Source organism: Bos indicus, chromosome 17, assembly GCF_029378745.1.
Source record: "Bos indicus isolate NIAB-ARS_2022 breed Sahiwal x Tharparkar chromosome 17, NIAB-ARS_B.indTharparkar_mat_pri_1.0, whole genome shotgun sequence".
Taxonomy (NCBI): Eukaryota; Metazoa; Chordata; class Mammalia; order Artiodactyla; family Bovidae; genus Bos; species Bos indicus.
In genome coordinates, this window is record NC_091776.1 from 17,637,078 (window position 1) to 17,653,097 (window position 16,020).

The window sequence follows — 16,020 nt, forward strand, 5'->3', positions numbered from 1 at the left end:
GTTGGGGGAAAGATCTGTGTACCCAGCTGAGTGCTAATGAACTCAGCCCTTCCCTAACCATGGAGAAATAGCAGTGATGAGCTGTGCTGTATCCAAAGAGAGCCGCAAGAAAGGTAACTCTGTGAAGGCAAAGAATCTGCTGATCTTGTTCACCATTGTGTCCTCAGTACTTGCAGAGTACTTGGCATGGATTCTTGCTAGAAAAAAATGATTAAATAAATACATCATTTTCTATCCTCTTTCCACCTGGTTAGACTCTCTTTCTATCCCCCTCTATCTGTCCTAGAGCCTCACTCTCAGAAGCTGCCCTGCCTCCTCTCTGGTTGACAAACTCATAACTAGGGTTACCTTCCTAGTAGACCTGGCTAGGAATGTGCTGTGCCTGACAAGGGAAGAAAGAGATTATTCACTAAAGGTGTTATAAGAATTAGCCTGAATGTACCAGCAGAAGCAAGGGAAGTACCCCTGGAATTGAAATTTTGAGGGTGCTTGATCAATAGGGTCAAATGTAAGGAATGATAAACAAGATTTTATTGTTTTAGAGGTATTTTATCAGGACACTGGTTTAAAACCCTAGCAAGGGCCCTGGGAAGCATGGTGGTTCTTAGAAGCCTGGAGACATCACTGGACAATGCAAAGCAAAGTGCAGTGCCTGAGATACCCTGGCTGATGGTTGAGGAAGGATTAAGAAGACTGAAGGAAGTGGGCATGACAGATGGATGGATATATTGTGAGGTCAGAAAATTCATCAGAAGGTCATGTTGGGTTGGAGGGTCTAGAGGACTCACTGTTTAAAAGATCAAGCTAGTTATTGATGCCTGTGAATGTCCAACCTGTCAGCAATAGAGGCCAGTGCTGAGCCCCAGTATGAAACTATTCTTTGAGGAGAACATTTTCCACTTGGTGGCATGTCAGCCACATGGGGACCCTTTTATCCTAGAAGAGCCTGGGTGGCTTCAACAACAAACATTTATTGCTCACAATTCTGGAGGCTGGGAAGTCCAAGATCAAGGTAGCAGGAGGTTCAGGGTCTTGTGAGAGCCCACTTCTTGGCATCCAAAGGATAGACTTCTTGCTGTATCCTTACATGATGGAGAGAAAGAGAGACAGAGGGAAAAAGGGAGGGAGACAGTGAGTGCTCTTGTCTCTTCCTCTTCTTATATGAGTTAATCCCATCATGGAGCTCTACTCTCAAGACATCATCTAAACCTAATATCCCCCCAAGGGTCCTACCTCTGAATTTCATCATAATGGGGGTGAGGACTTTAACATATGAGTTTGGGCTTCTCTAGTGGCTCAGTGGTAAAGAATCTGCCTGTAATGCAGGAGACCCAGGTTCAATCCCTGGGTCAGGTCTTGCCTGCAGAATCCCATGGACAGAGGAGCCTGGCAGGCTACAGCCCATGGGGTTGCAAAAGAATTGGACATGACTGAGCAACTAACGCTTGGGAGGGATACAAATATCCAGTTCATTGCATCTGATAACCATGAAAATGCACTGCTCAGATGATTAACTGTGGAAAGTGTACATGACAGGCGCTCCCAGCTTCTGCCCTTCTCGACCTCCCGTTGGGTTTGCACCAAGGTCAAACCTGTGGGCTCCCAACCTATAACCACGCATGGGAGGGGTGCTAATGAAAGTCTGTGCCTTCAACAGCTAGGATTCCTCCAGTAGGGGACTTTGGTTGGAAGATTTCCCATAGGCCTGGCTAAAACTTTCCCTGAACTGTGCTGCACTTCACGACTCTTCCTCTCCAACTCTCCTTCCTTCACGCTCCCTTTCAGGGCTGTCAGACCTGCAGCTGGTGGCTCTCCTCACTTCCTCTTGCTCCCTCCTCCCTTTATCCATCCCAGCCAATTCTCCCAGTAAATCTCTTGCATGTTTAATCCCATCTATGCATCTGCTTCTCGGCAGATAAGAACTAAAATAGTCCATAAAACATATAGAATGCTGAATGCTGTGGTGGAAAATAACATGGTGGTGATGAGGGTGGGAAGGTGATGACTCTACGAAGAGCAAGCGGAAGAGGCTCTGCAGAGACTGGTCTCAGGTTCTAAGCAAGTGACTGCTGAGTTGGGATGTAAAGTAAGAAGAAGACAAGAACCAGGCAGAGAGCCAGGGGCTTTGGTTTCTGGCATGGGGAAGACCAGGAAGGCTGGAGTGTAGTGGGTGAGGGAAGGTGGCAAGAAGAAGATGAAGAGGTTGACACCGATCAGCTCTGGGGTCTGTTGATCATCTGGGTCAGATGGTCAGCTAGATACAAGGGAGGAGCAATCTCATGTATGAAAATAACACAGTGATGCAGAGTTTATAGTTCTGGATGGCAGCTCCTCCTAGAACTAATGTATTCATTCATCCATCCACTTATTCATTCATGTTGAAGTTTTAATTCTCCAAAACAGAAAACTGCTTTCCCTTCATTCACATCAGAGCTAGAGCACAAAAGCTCATTTGCAGGGGATGGTAAAGTTCTGGGGTTCTAGGGTTCGGACCTCAGCTTCTTGATCCAAAAACTGTCTTCTGTCTGCCTGGATGAGATCAGACCATTAAAGACCCTTACACAAACCAAACTTGAGAGGTTGATGTCTACACGAGGATGTAAAGGCCTTACATGCCATGTAAAGGCCAACGTGGTGGTTAGTTGGAGTAGAACTTGTTGTTGTTCTTCAGTCACTCAGTCATGTCTGACTCTTTGCGACCCCGTGGACTGCAGCATGCCAGCTTCCCTGTCCTTCACCACCTCCCAGAATTTGCTCAAACTCACATCCATTGAATCAGTGATGCCAACCAACCATCTCATCCTCTGTCATCCCCTTCTCCTCCTGCCTTTGAGTAATACTCTTGCTATGTGGCAAAATCTATCCAGAGAGTTAAGATTTAACCCCAGGGTTGTTTTATCAGCATGTATCTCCCAACAGATCAAACCCTCTCTCATTTCTCCTAATATATCCTTTTGTAGTTTCCATACAGATCATACTCTTAGGTCCATCAGCACATTCTTTCTTCCATCAGATCATAATGCAATTGATTCAGTTAATGCTTTCCAGATTATAACAACCTTTTTCTCTGAACCTAAGGTCAGGTTATTGTGAAAGAATTTGGGGTGTTCTTGTAACTTCTTCACTGATCTCCAGTAGCATACTAGGCACCTACCAACCTGGGGAGTTCATCTTTCAGTGTCCTATCTTTTTGCCTTTTCATACTGTTCATGGGGTTCTCAAGGCAAGAATACTGAAGTGATTTACCATTCCTTTCTCCAGTGAACCCCATTTTGTCAGAACTCTCCACCATGACCTGTTCATCTTGGGTGGCTCTACATGGCATGGCTCATAGTTTCATTGAGATAGACAAGGCTATGGTCCATGTGATCAGTTTGGTTAGTTTTCTGTGATTGTGATTTTCAGTCTGTCTGCCCTCTGATGGAGAAGGATAAGAGACTTATTGCATGTTTCTTGAAACATTTCTTGGACTATGAATAGTTGTAACTAGGAGTGTGCATGTGTGCATTAGTCACTTAATCATATCTGACTCTTTGTGATCCATAAACTGTAACTCGCCAGGCTCCCCTGCCCATGGGATTCTCCAGGCAAGTGACAGGAGATGGCAAGAATGAACATAGACATTTTAGGAATCAGTGAACTAAAATGGACTGGAATGGGTGAATTTAACTCAGATGACCATTATATCTACTACTGTGGGCAAGAATCCTTTAGAAGAAATGGAGTAGCCATCACAGTCAACAAAAGAGTCCGAAATGCAGTACTTGGATGCAATCTCAAAAATGAAAGAATAATCTCTGTTCATTTCCAAGGCAAACCATTCAACTCCATGTAATCCAAGTCTATGCCCTTACCAGTAATGCTAAAGAAGCTGAAGTTGAATGGTTCTATGAAGATCTACAAGACCTTCTAGAACTAACACCCAAAAAAGATATCCTTTTCATTACAGGGGACTGGAATGCAAAAGTAGGAAATAAAGAGATACCTGGAGTAACAGGCAAATTTGGCCTTGGAGTACAGAATGAAGCAGGGCAAAGGCTAACAGACTTTTGCCAAGAGAACACACTGGTCATAGCAAACACCCTCTTCCAACAACACAAGAGAAGACTCTACACATGGACATCACGAGATGGTCAATATCATAATCAGATTGATTATATTCTTTGCAGCTAAAGGTGGAGAAGCTCTATACAGTCAGCAAAAACAAGACTGGGAGCTGACTGTGGCTCAGCTATGAACTCCTTATTGCCAAATTCAGACTTAAATTGAAGAAAGTAGAGAAAACCAATAGACCATTCAGGTATGACCTAAATCAAATCCCTTATGATTATACAGTGGAAGTGATGAATAGATTCAAGGGATTAGATCTGATAGAGTGCCTGAGGAACTATGGACGGAGGTTCTTGACATTGTACAGGAGGCAGGGATCAAGACCATCCCCAAGAAAAATAAATGCAAAAAGGCAAAATGGCTCTCTGAGGAGGCCTTACAAATAGCCGTTGAAAGAAGAGAAGAGAAAAGCAAAGGAAAAAGGAAAGATATGCCGATTTCAAAGAATAGTGAGGAGAGATAAGAAAGCCTTCCTCAGTGATCAATGCAAAGAAATAGAGGAAAACAATAGAACGGGAAAGACTAGAGATCTCTTCAAGAAAATTAGAGATATCAAGGGAATATTTCATGCAAAGATGGGCTTGATAAAGGACAGAAATGGTATGGACCTAACAGAAGCAGAAGATATTAAGAAGAGGTGCAAGAATACACAGAAGAACTATACAAAAAAGATCTTCATGACCCAGATAATCACGATGGTGTGATCACTCACCTAGAGCCGGACATTCTGGAATCTGAAGTCAAGTGGGCCTTAGAAAGCATCACTACAAACAAAGCTGGTGGAGGTGATGGAATTCCAGTGGAGCTATTTCAAATCCTGGAAGATGATGCTGTGAAAGTGCTGCACTCAATATGCCAGCAAATTTGGAAAACTCAGCAGTAGCCACAGGACTGGAAAAGGTCAGTTTTCATTTCTAATCCCTAAGAAAGGCAATGCCAAAGAATGCTCAAACTACTGCACAATTGTACTCATCTCACACGCTAATAAAGTAATGCTCAAAATTCTCCAAGCCAGGCTTCAACAGTACGTTAACCATCAACTTCCAGATGTTCAAGCTGGATTTAGAAAAGGAAGAGGAACCAGAGATCAAATTGCCAATATCCATTGGATCATCGAAAAAGCAAGAGTTCCAGAAAAACGTCTACTTCTGCTTTATTGACTATGCCAAAGTCTTTGACTGTGTGGATCACAACAAACTGTGGAAAATTCTTCAAGAGATGGGAATAGCAGACCACCTGGCCTGCCTCCTGAGAAATCTGTATGCAGGTCAGGAAGTAACAGTTAAAACTGGACGGGGAACAACGGACTGGTTACAAATCAGGAAAGGAGTACATCAGGGCTGTATATTGTCACCCTGCTTATTTAACTTATATGAAGAGTACATCATGAGAAATGCTGGGCTGGATGAAACATAAGGTGGAATCAAGATTGCCAGGAGAGATATCAATAACCTCAAATATGCAGATAACACCACCTTCATGGCAGAAAGCAAAGAACTAAAGAGCCTCTTGATGAAAGTGAAAGAGGAGAGTGAAAAGTTGGCTTAAAGCTCAACATTCAGAAAACTAAGATCATGGTATTTGGTGCCATCACTTCCTGGCAAATAGATGGGGAAACAGTGGAAACAGTGACAGACTTTATTTTTGGGGGGGGCTCCAAAATCACTGCAGATGGTGACTGCAGCCATGAAATTCAAAGACACTTGCTCCTTGGAGGAAAAGTTATGACCAACCTAGATAGCATATTAAAAAGCAGAGACATTAGTTTGCCAACAAAGGTCTGTCTAGTCAAAGCTGTGGTTTTTCCAGTAGTCTTGTATGGATGTGAGAGTTGGACTATAAAGAAAGCCGAGTGCTGAAGAATTGATGCTTTTGAACTGTGGTGTTGGAGAAGACTCTTGAGAGTCCCTTGGACTGCAAGGAGATCCAACCAGTCCATCCTAAAGGAAATCAGTTCTGAATATTCTTTGGAAGGACTGATGCTGAAGCTGAAACTCTAACACTTTGGCCACCTGATGTGAAGAACTGACTCATTGGAAAAGACCCTGAGCTGGGAAAGATTGAAGGCAGGAGGAGAAGGGGATGATGGAGGATGAGATGGCTGGATGGCATCACTGACACAATGGACGTGAGTCTGAGTAAACTCTGGGAGTTGGTGATGGACAGGGAGGCCTGATGTGCTGCAGTCCATGGGGTCGCAAAGGGTCAGACATGACTGAGCGACTGAACTGAACTGAACATCTTTATCATATTTTTTCTTGCTATGTAAAACCAATAAGTGCACAGTTTAGCCAGGAAAACAGTTTTTAAAAGTAATAATCACAAGAGAGTATAGGAGTGTTAAAGCGGCCCAGGTACACAGTGTTACAGAAGTGTGGGAAGGGAGGATAGGAGATGCACTTCACCCAGCTTCAGAGTTCACTTTAGATTGAAGTCCACCCCCTTGGGAATTTCCTGGCAGTTCACTGGTTAGGCCTGTGTGCTTCCACTGCCAGGGACTCAGGTTCAATCCCTGGTCAGGGAACTAAGATCCCCTAAGCTACGTGGTGTGACCAAAAAATAATAATAAAATAAAACCCCTCTTCCAGCCATCAACTAAAACTGGGGGGTTTTACTTTTACAAAATGTGTTTAATTTTCAGGTCTCTTAAAACGTCTCCCCACTAAACATTAGACTTTTTACCCATTTCTTATCTCTTGTAAGACATCAACCTCTTAAATTACGGGCCCTAAAATAGACTGCAGTAGGACCTTGGCCTATGAGAATTTAAAATTTGCAGTTTTAAGAATCTGCGTGAAGTTTCATTTGTGTGAAGTTTTGTGTGACCAATTGTTTTCTGAAGGCACAAATTTGAAACCCATAGGCTTCAGTGAAGGAACACCTTCATTTATCCATCCATCCATTCATTCAACAAATACTTAGTTGACATTTTTGCAGGAATCACTCTTGAATGAGTCTGGCTGATTTCCTTTTTAAAACTTATTTATTTTTTAAACTTTTGGCCGCACCCTGGGGCATGTGAGATCTTCGTTCCCCCACGAGGGATTGAATCCAGAGTCCCTGCTTTGGAAAGTGGAGTCTTAACCACTGGACCACCGGGGAAGTCCCCAGTCTGGCTGATTTTCAGTCATCTACGTATGAGTCCGCTTTCCTGTTGTCTACACTACAGCACACGGGCATCTCCAGCAGAAGTGGGTGAGGATTCCAGGTGAGGGGTACCATGACGCTATCAAATAACTTGCTTTGCATGCTCTATTTCTTTCCTTTTTAAAATGGTTCTGTTGAGGTGTAATTAGTGTACAATGCATTACACATTTTTAGTTGTAAATTTTATTAGCCTTTGCATGCATAGAAATCTATAAAATGTTCACAATCAAAATAATGAACATGTTCATCATTCCTTAAAGTTTGTTCATCGCCCTTGGTGTGTATCCCATCCCTTGGAAACCACTGATTTGCTTTCTGTCATCACAGGTCAGTTTGCCTCGTATAGAATTTTACACAGATGGAATGAAATGCTTGTATTTTTTGGTCTGACTTCTTTCATTCAGGATAATTATTTTGAGATTCAGAGATGGTATTGGATGTATCAGTATTTTGTTCTTTTTACTGTTGAATTATATTCCATCATATGTATATAGCACTTTAAAAAAATTAATTAATGTTTTGGCGGCACTGGGTCTTTGTTGCTGTGCATGGGCTTTCTCCAGTTGCAGCGAGCAGGGGCTACTCTAGTTGCAGTACATAGACTTCTCGTTGTGGTGGCTTCTCTTACTTCAGAGCACAGGCTCTAGAGCATGGGCTCAGCAGGTGTGGTGCGTGCGCTTAATTATCCTGTGGCATGTGGAATGTTCCTGGAGCTGGGATTGAACCCGTGTCCCCTACATTAACAGACAGATTCTTGACCACTGGGCCACCAGGGAAGTCCAATATAGCACTTTTTATGTATCCATCCATCTGTTGATGGCAAGTGGTTTGTTTCCAAGTTTTGGCTTGCTTGGAGAATTCCATGGACAGAGGAGCCTGGAGGGTTACAGTCCATGGGTCTTATAGAGTCAGACACAACTGAGCACCTTTATTTTCTTTTCTGTAAAAATGTTATGGCAACATGGAAGAATTTTAGAAAAAATAATTTAAGATTTCATTCTATTGATACTGTTTTCATTGCTGCCTTATTTTCTTCAAATTTTGCCCGTATGTATACCAATTTTTATATCTCTATCCATATGTATATACATTTTTTTACTTTTAACTTTTACTAACCTTTTTAAAATTGAAGAATAACTGATTTACAATGTTATGTTTATTTCTGCTGTACAGCAGTGATTCCGTTTTATATATATATATATTTTTTATTCTTTTCCATTATGGTTTATCACAGGATACTGAATAGAGTTCCCTGTGCTATGCAGTAGGACCTTATCATTTATCCACCCTGTGTCTAATAGCTTGCATCTGCTAATCCCAAACTCTCAATCTATCCGTCCCTCCCGCATCCACCTCCTCCTGCAACCGCAAGTCTGTTCTCTCTGTCTATGAGTCTGTTTTGTAGATAAATTCATTCGTGTCATATTTTAGATTCCACGTATAAGTGATATAGACTTCCCTGGTGGCTCAGATGGTAAAGAGGCTGCCTGCAGTGTGGGAGATGCAGGTTCGATCCCTGGGTCAGGAAAATCCCCTGGAGAAGGAAATGGCAACCTACTCCAGTATCTTTGCTTGGAAAATTCCATGGACAGAGGAGTCTGGTAGTCTACAGTCCATGGGGTCACAAAGAAATGGACATGGCTGAGTGATTTCACTTTCTTTCTTTATAAGTGATATTGTATCGTATTTGTCTTTCTCTGACTTACTTCATTTAGTATGATAATCTCTAGGTCCGTCCAGGGTGCTGCACATGGCATTATTTCGTTCTTTTTTATGGTTGAGCAGTATTCCCTTATATATATGTGCCACAGCTTCTGTATCCATTCATCTATTCACAGACATTTAGGTTGTTTCCATATCCTTGCTATTGTGACTATTGCTGCTATAAGCATAGGGGTACGTGTATCTTTCAAAATTATAGTTATGTCCAGATATATGCCCAGAAGTGAGATTGCTGGATCATATGGCAACTCTATTTTTAGTTTTTTTAGGAACCTCTATACTGTTTTCCATAGTGGCTGTACCAACTTACATTCCCACCAACCACATAGGAGAGATCCCTTTTCTCCACATCCTCTCTAACATTTATTATTTGTAGACTTTTTAATGATAGCCATTCTGACTGGTGTGAAGTGGTGTCTTATAGCTTTGATGTGCATTTCTCTAATAATTAGTGATGTTGAGCCTCTGTTCATGTGCCTGTTGGCCGTCTGTATGTCTTCTTTGGATAAACGTCTATTAGTTCTTCTGCCCATTTTTCTATTGGGTTGTTTGCTTTTTGTTGTTGAGTTGGATGAGCTGTTTGTATATTTTCAAAATGAAGCCCTTGCCAGTTACATCATTTGCAAATATTTTCTTCCAGCCTGTAAGTTGTCTTTTTGTTTTGCTTATGGTTTCCTTTGTTGTACAAAAGCTTGTAAGTTTGATTAGATCCCATTTGTTTAGTTCTGCTTTTATTTCTATTGCCTTGGGAGACTGACCTGAGAAAACATTGGTATGATTTACGTCAGAGAGTGTGTTGCTTATGTTCTCTTCTAGGAGTTTTATGGTGTCATGTCTTCTTTTTTTGGCCAGGCCTGCAGCATGTAGGATCTTGGCTCCCTAACCTTAGTAGCACAGAGCCTTAATCACTGGACCACCAGGGAAGTCCTGTATAGTGTCATACCTTATATTTGTCTTTAAGCCATTTTGAGTATACTTGTGTGTATGGTGTAAGGGTGTGTTCTAATTTCATTGATTTATATGCGGCACTCCAACTTTCCCAACACCATTTGCTGAAGAGACTGCTTTCTCCATTGTATATTCTTGTCTCATATACTTTTACAGTTTATTCTTTTTACTGAATATTGTATATTACACATTGTTCGACACTAGGGATAAGGCTCTGTTGCCAATTTGTCTTTGTGAATTTTCTGAAGGGTGCACATTTAGGAATGGAATTACAGAGTCACAAGATACATTTATTTAAAATGCAATACGTATTGCCATAGAGCTTTCTGAAAGAGTTGCATTGACTTATAATGTTACTGAAGTCCATGAGTATATGAGGTTCTCCAGTAATAAAACTGCTGACTCTGCAGTGGTAATATGACCCAGGTTTTTCTCATTTTCTTGTCTTTGATAACTGCCACCAGTGCTCATTGAACCCACAGGGAAGCCGTGGGTGGGGCAGTAGAAAGAAGTGAGGGGGGAGTCATTACTTTTCTGGCCCAGTCTCCATGTCTGGGATTGTGAAACCACAGCCTGATATACCTGCCCCTTCCCTGGAACCCCTGGAGAGTCCCACCAAAAGCATCTCCTTTGCTGTGGCTGATGGCTGCTTCCAGTCTGGCTCCACATCTCAGGGCCTGGGTCTTCGTGCCTTCCTCCCCGTCCACTGACTGCCCCCTCTTCCTCCGTCCTCCGCTTTGTTGACTAATAGCCACTCCTCCCTTCTGTGCCTCCAAGGTCAGGCTGCCGAAGTGCAGACAGTTCCCACCATCTGCCCAGACACTTACCTTTGCTGCAAAGTGTGCTTCCTGGTGAGCTCAGTTTTCTTACAGAGAGTCAAAGCCATTCATACATCCAACTACTAATTATTCAGCAGTGTATTCGTCAAAATCCCAGCAGGAAACAGATGGCACACTCAAACTGGGCAACTGAAAAGAGTTTAATAAAGGGATTATTTGCAAATATAAGCAGGAGTTGAGGAAGCCAACAAAGGCTGATGGAGTGCCTAGGGGCTTGCAACAAACAGGAGCAATGTCCACCTAAATGGACAAGAAGAGAGTGGTTACAGAAACTCAGAGATAGAGAGAGAGAGAGGGCTGCCCAGTAGAATCTAGGACCTTAGGAAGAAGGATGCGGCAATCCATGGTAACTCAATGATGAGGACATCAGGGGAATACACACCTAAGCTCACTCTCCTCCTGCCCCGGTATCCTGCCCCGGCGTCCATTGATTGAATCCAATCAGAGGCCATAGAGTCAAAGAGCCTGTTTATGGAGGCGGGAGGTGGAGACAAAGCGGCGCATTACTGCACATGTGAATAAGACTGCTGGGGATGAAGTGTGTTCTGAGCATCCTGTGATGACTGAAGCAGACAGGAATAGAGGCCGTGATGGGGTTGTTCCAGACTGTCTCAAGGCAAATACTGAGGCTACCAGTGTTCGGAAGTGGTTAGAAAGAAGGGTGAGGGTCTTGCCAGGAGCGGGCAAAGTTCTTGTGCCATCTCTTAACTTTCTAACAATGAGGATATATTGGGGAGGGGCAGTGTTTTCCTGAAAACAGGAGATCCAAGGGTTGCTCTTAGACTCACAGCATGGAGGTGCGGGGGCCTGTTCATATTGTTACCCACTCTGTAATTTTCTGTGTTCAGTTACCCCATGTCTTTCCATGACACATTGTCTCTCTGTCAGGAATGTGGATGCTAACTTACTTCATAAGTACCAAATACTGGTCACTATCATGGTGCTGGGAATACAAAGATACTTGCTATGTTTCCTTCACTCAAGAGGAGGCGATCTAGCACGTGAGCATGTGGTATTTAGAACAGAAAGTAACAAGCATGCCTAGAGAAATACACAAAGGAAACCATAGGAGCACAAGGATGTCAGAGAGTGACGTCACCTGACTTCACCTTCTTCTGTTGGTGGGGATTCTCTGTTGAGAGTCCTGCATCCGTTATTAAGAAAGACCTTCAGAGACTTCCCTGGTGGTCCAGTGGTTAAGACTTCATGCTTTCAGGGCAGGCTGCATGAGTTTAATCCCACGTGCCAAGCAGTGCAGCTAAAAAATAAAAATAAAGAATCTGACAGACCTTCAGTTGGATAGAGATACCAAGAAACTCTCTGAGACCTCACTGCTCTGCAAAGTATGAACTTTCATCCTGCGAATGTGTCTTTTGAATATGTTATGTATTTCCTCTTTGGTGAATTATTATTTTTATTCATCATCTTTTTTTCTTATAAATTTAAATCCAGTTTTTTTAGTATTATAGATGTTATTCTGTCATAATTGATGCAGATCTTTTTGACAGCCTGATTTTTTTCCTTTTAATATTAGTAATCTACATTGTATGGATGTCTTAAAAGTCTGCTTATTCAAACCTGTCATTTGTCAGTCTTTTCTGTTGATATTGTTTATGTTTCTTTAGAGCTGAGAATATTGCCATTTCTCTACAGATCTACATGCATTTTAGTCTATTTTCTACCAGACTTTCATGTAATTTTGAATTCTATAGCACTTTTAATTTATTTGAGAATGATTTTGTGTGTTCTTTAACATATGCGCCTACATTAATTCTCCTCCCAAATATTACACATATATTATCTATACTGTATATTATGTATAGTATATTGCCTTATCGTCTGATTTACCGAGAAAACTTTGGGAAAGTCCAGAGCAAAGTCTGCCGCCCAAAGCACTAGAAGGTTCCTTTTGGGCTTATACTAATCCACTAGTCAATATTCTTGGTGACTCTCCCTGTGGATTACCTGTTTCAGTGTGTGTATTCTGCCTGGTAATTGTCTGTTTCTGCCATAGATGATAAGTTCCATAAAAGCAAGAATCATCTATATATCTTCTCACCTAACAAGTACCTTACCCATTGTTTATTTGGCACCAGAAACATTTGCTAAGTGAGTGAATAAATAAAAGAATGAATTAAATCCACTCACTGTTTTAATATTCATCTTCCTGTAAGCCCACAAGGAGCAAGTCACTCTGAGACGCTGCTTATGCCACCTGGTTGACATTATCTCCTGGATCCATTAGTCTCATACCTTCTCGAAAGAGAAAGTTATGTTAGGTGTGCCGCATGCCTAGCGGATGCATACTAACTCCCAGTCATCACTGCCTTTTGGTCACAAAACATCTGCTCCATAATCTTTTCCAAAATTTTGTCGGAAACTGTCAGTAAGCCTCCTGACTTCCAGTCTCCATTCTCGCCTTGCCCTAATCCCTTTTGAAAAAGAGGACAGGGACCATGACTTAACTTGCCTTGGTTTCTTCTTGCTGAGCAATATGCTGAAAAATAGAAAGTAGTTGCTTAATAAATGTTTCATGAATGAATGGACATATCAACAAATGGGGAAAAAACTAATTATTTATTATCCAGCTCCCTGATACCTCAGTTGATAAAGAATCTGCCTGCAATGCAGGAGACCTGGGTTCAATCCCTGGGTTGGGAAGATCCTCTGGAGAAGGGAAAGGCTACCCACTCTAGTATTCTGACCTGGAGAATTCCATGGACTATACAGTCCATGTGGTCACAAAGAGTTGGACATGACTGAGAGACTTTCAAACCTTCTAGACAGCTTAAATGAAACTGTCTAAATAAACAGGTGATGTTAGGAAATGCATACCAACAGATCCCCTCTGTTCTATGCTGCTTCTGGGTGTGATGTGGGGGCAGCTGGAAAGTGTTGACTGTGTTGGAAGGAATTCACAGAGAAGCAGACCAATGAGCTAGCCCCTGCCATCAGGGCAAAGCACTTCCTGGTCAACATGGAAATTCTCAAGTCTAGGTCCTTTGATCAAGACATGACTCAGACTGAGAAAAGTTTGTAGACATGTGACTTCAATTCCAGTTTGCAACTGTTAGAACTTTTATTTCTTTGTCAATAAAACAAGAAAGTGGGGTTTCCCTGGTGGCTCAGTGGTGAAGAATCTGCCTGCCAATGCAGGAGACACAGGTTTAATCCCTGGTCTGGGAAGATCTCAAAGGCCAAGGAACAAGTAAACCCATGCACCACAGCTATTGAGCCTGTGCCCTAGAGCTTGGGAGCTGCAACTGCTGAGCCCATGTGCTGCAACTACCGAAGGCCGAGCACCCTAGAGCCCGCGCTCCGCAACAAGAGAAGCCCTCGCACTGCAGCTTCAGAAAAGCCCGCACGCGGCAACAAAGACCCAGCATAGCCAAAAATAAATAAATAAAACTAAAAAAAAAAAAAAAAAAAACCAAGAAAGAAAGCAAATCTATGTGTCACAGTTTCTTCTCTGGTCTCATCACTTGTGCAGTGTCCAAGCTGGATCACTAGTTTTGGTGTGTGTGGCAGGAATATGAAAAAGCAAGCCAAGTGTACTCCAAGTCATCTGCTTCAAATATCTCACTCAAATCTTTAATGTTATTACGCACCAATGGTGCTTAGTTCCATTTGTCGTAAAGCAGAATCAAGCTAATCTTTCTGAAGGTCAGGCTGAAAGTCCTCTGGTTTAGGGACACATCAATATTAAATTGAAATGAATGCATTTTGTGTTGAAGTAGCTGATAAGCGAAGCCCAATCGAATAAGAGAATGAATGCAAGGCTAAGGCTACATCGGGTATTGATGTGTTCCAACCAGGGTCATCAGGCCCCTCTGCTGGCCTGGAGACTTGTCAGTTCAGATGAAGAGAAAGAGTGGATAGCCGGAGTTAGCCTCACCCTGCACATGAACAGCAGCACGAGTCAAGGAAGAGTCCTCCTTGCTCACTTGCTGCCCGCCACACCTCTCTGCAGGACTGTTACTAAAACAGGGGACCCATGGCTGTAGTTTGCTGACACCTGCACTATATTCTCAGCCTCCTCAAATAAGAATGTTTCTTGACCTTCCCCTGGCTGACATCTGGCTCCCTCAGAGGACATGACTTTTTGTAACCCTCTCAGATGGTCTGCTACTTATTTCTTCTTCATACAGCAGAGCCAGGGTGGAGCAGGTATTTTCCATGTTTTACTGTGCTGAGACTGCCCTCCTTCCCTCCTTCCTAACAATACTCTGCTTTGAATCTCACGCATCAGATGATTCCATCCCCAATTTCAGCTCCCTACTGATCCCTACTGCTGCAGTCCACGGGGTCCCAAAAAGTTGGACACGACTGAGTGACCGAACAACAACTGATCCCTCAGCCACTACCTTTCACTCCTTGAAATTTTTAGCAACCAATACAATATCACTGTTTTCAAAATCAGTGTGATTATTATTCATGTAATTTCAATAGCCAGATATTCTTTCCAATGCCCTGGTCTTCCAGTCTTTCATCTCCTTTTTCCAATGGCCTCATCCTCTCTGCTGCTCACTTGATGACCATATCTTTGAGCTTTTCATTCTTAAGAAATTCAACACTTCTAAAATCTTAATTTCAAATATCCTACTCTCTTACCACTGTCTATTATCTTTCAAACTTGTATCTCAACATGGACAATTCTTCTGTACCAGGACTTTAATCCAATGCTCCTCTCACCTTCTCCTTGTTTCACCCCCTTATACTGTCTCTTTCCTGCCCAATTTAAATTCCACAACTAATCATCCCTTTGCATACAGACTCGATTCTCTTGCCCCTCTCTCCCTTGTACTGGCTTCACCAAACCAAGACTCTCATGAAATTTCGACTCTGCCTCCTGGACCAGCACACATCATACCCTCCGAGCATGGCCAGACAAACACCCAAACTTGCTGAGTGATTTCACTTTAGATTTATGGTCACTATCCTCGGATGGTCCTGGATATTGCCTGGAATTCACCTGATTCCATCACTTTGCCATGTTCCTAGGCAGCCAGATCATGCCTGCTGTCTCTTCAAACCTCAGCATCTCTTCCACCATTTTTGTTCTCAGCTGATGGTGTTGCTTCCTATTTCACTGAGAAAACAGAAGTGATGCTCCCAATAGCCACAACCAACCATGACCTCCCTGTGCCCATTTACTCTACCTTTGGGTCCCATCCTCTCTGACCTACTCAAGGATGTTGCTGCAGCAAGTATCCCCTTTCTCCTCCAGTATCATCAAGTGCTCCTTCTCTATTGG

General features: G+C 42.6%; 1 long non-coding RNA gene across 1 annotated transcript in view; it reads left to right on the forward strand.

The window, feature by feature from the left end:
- Positions 1-16,020, forward strand: part of LOC139176694 (uncharacterized) — a 38,081-nt gene that overhangs the window by 11,625 nt on the left and 10,436 nt on the right. The window lies entirely within an intron of this gene.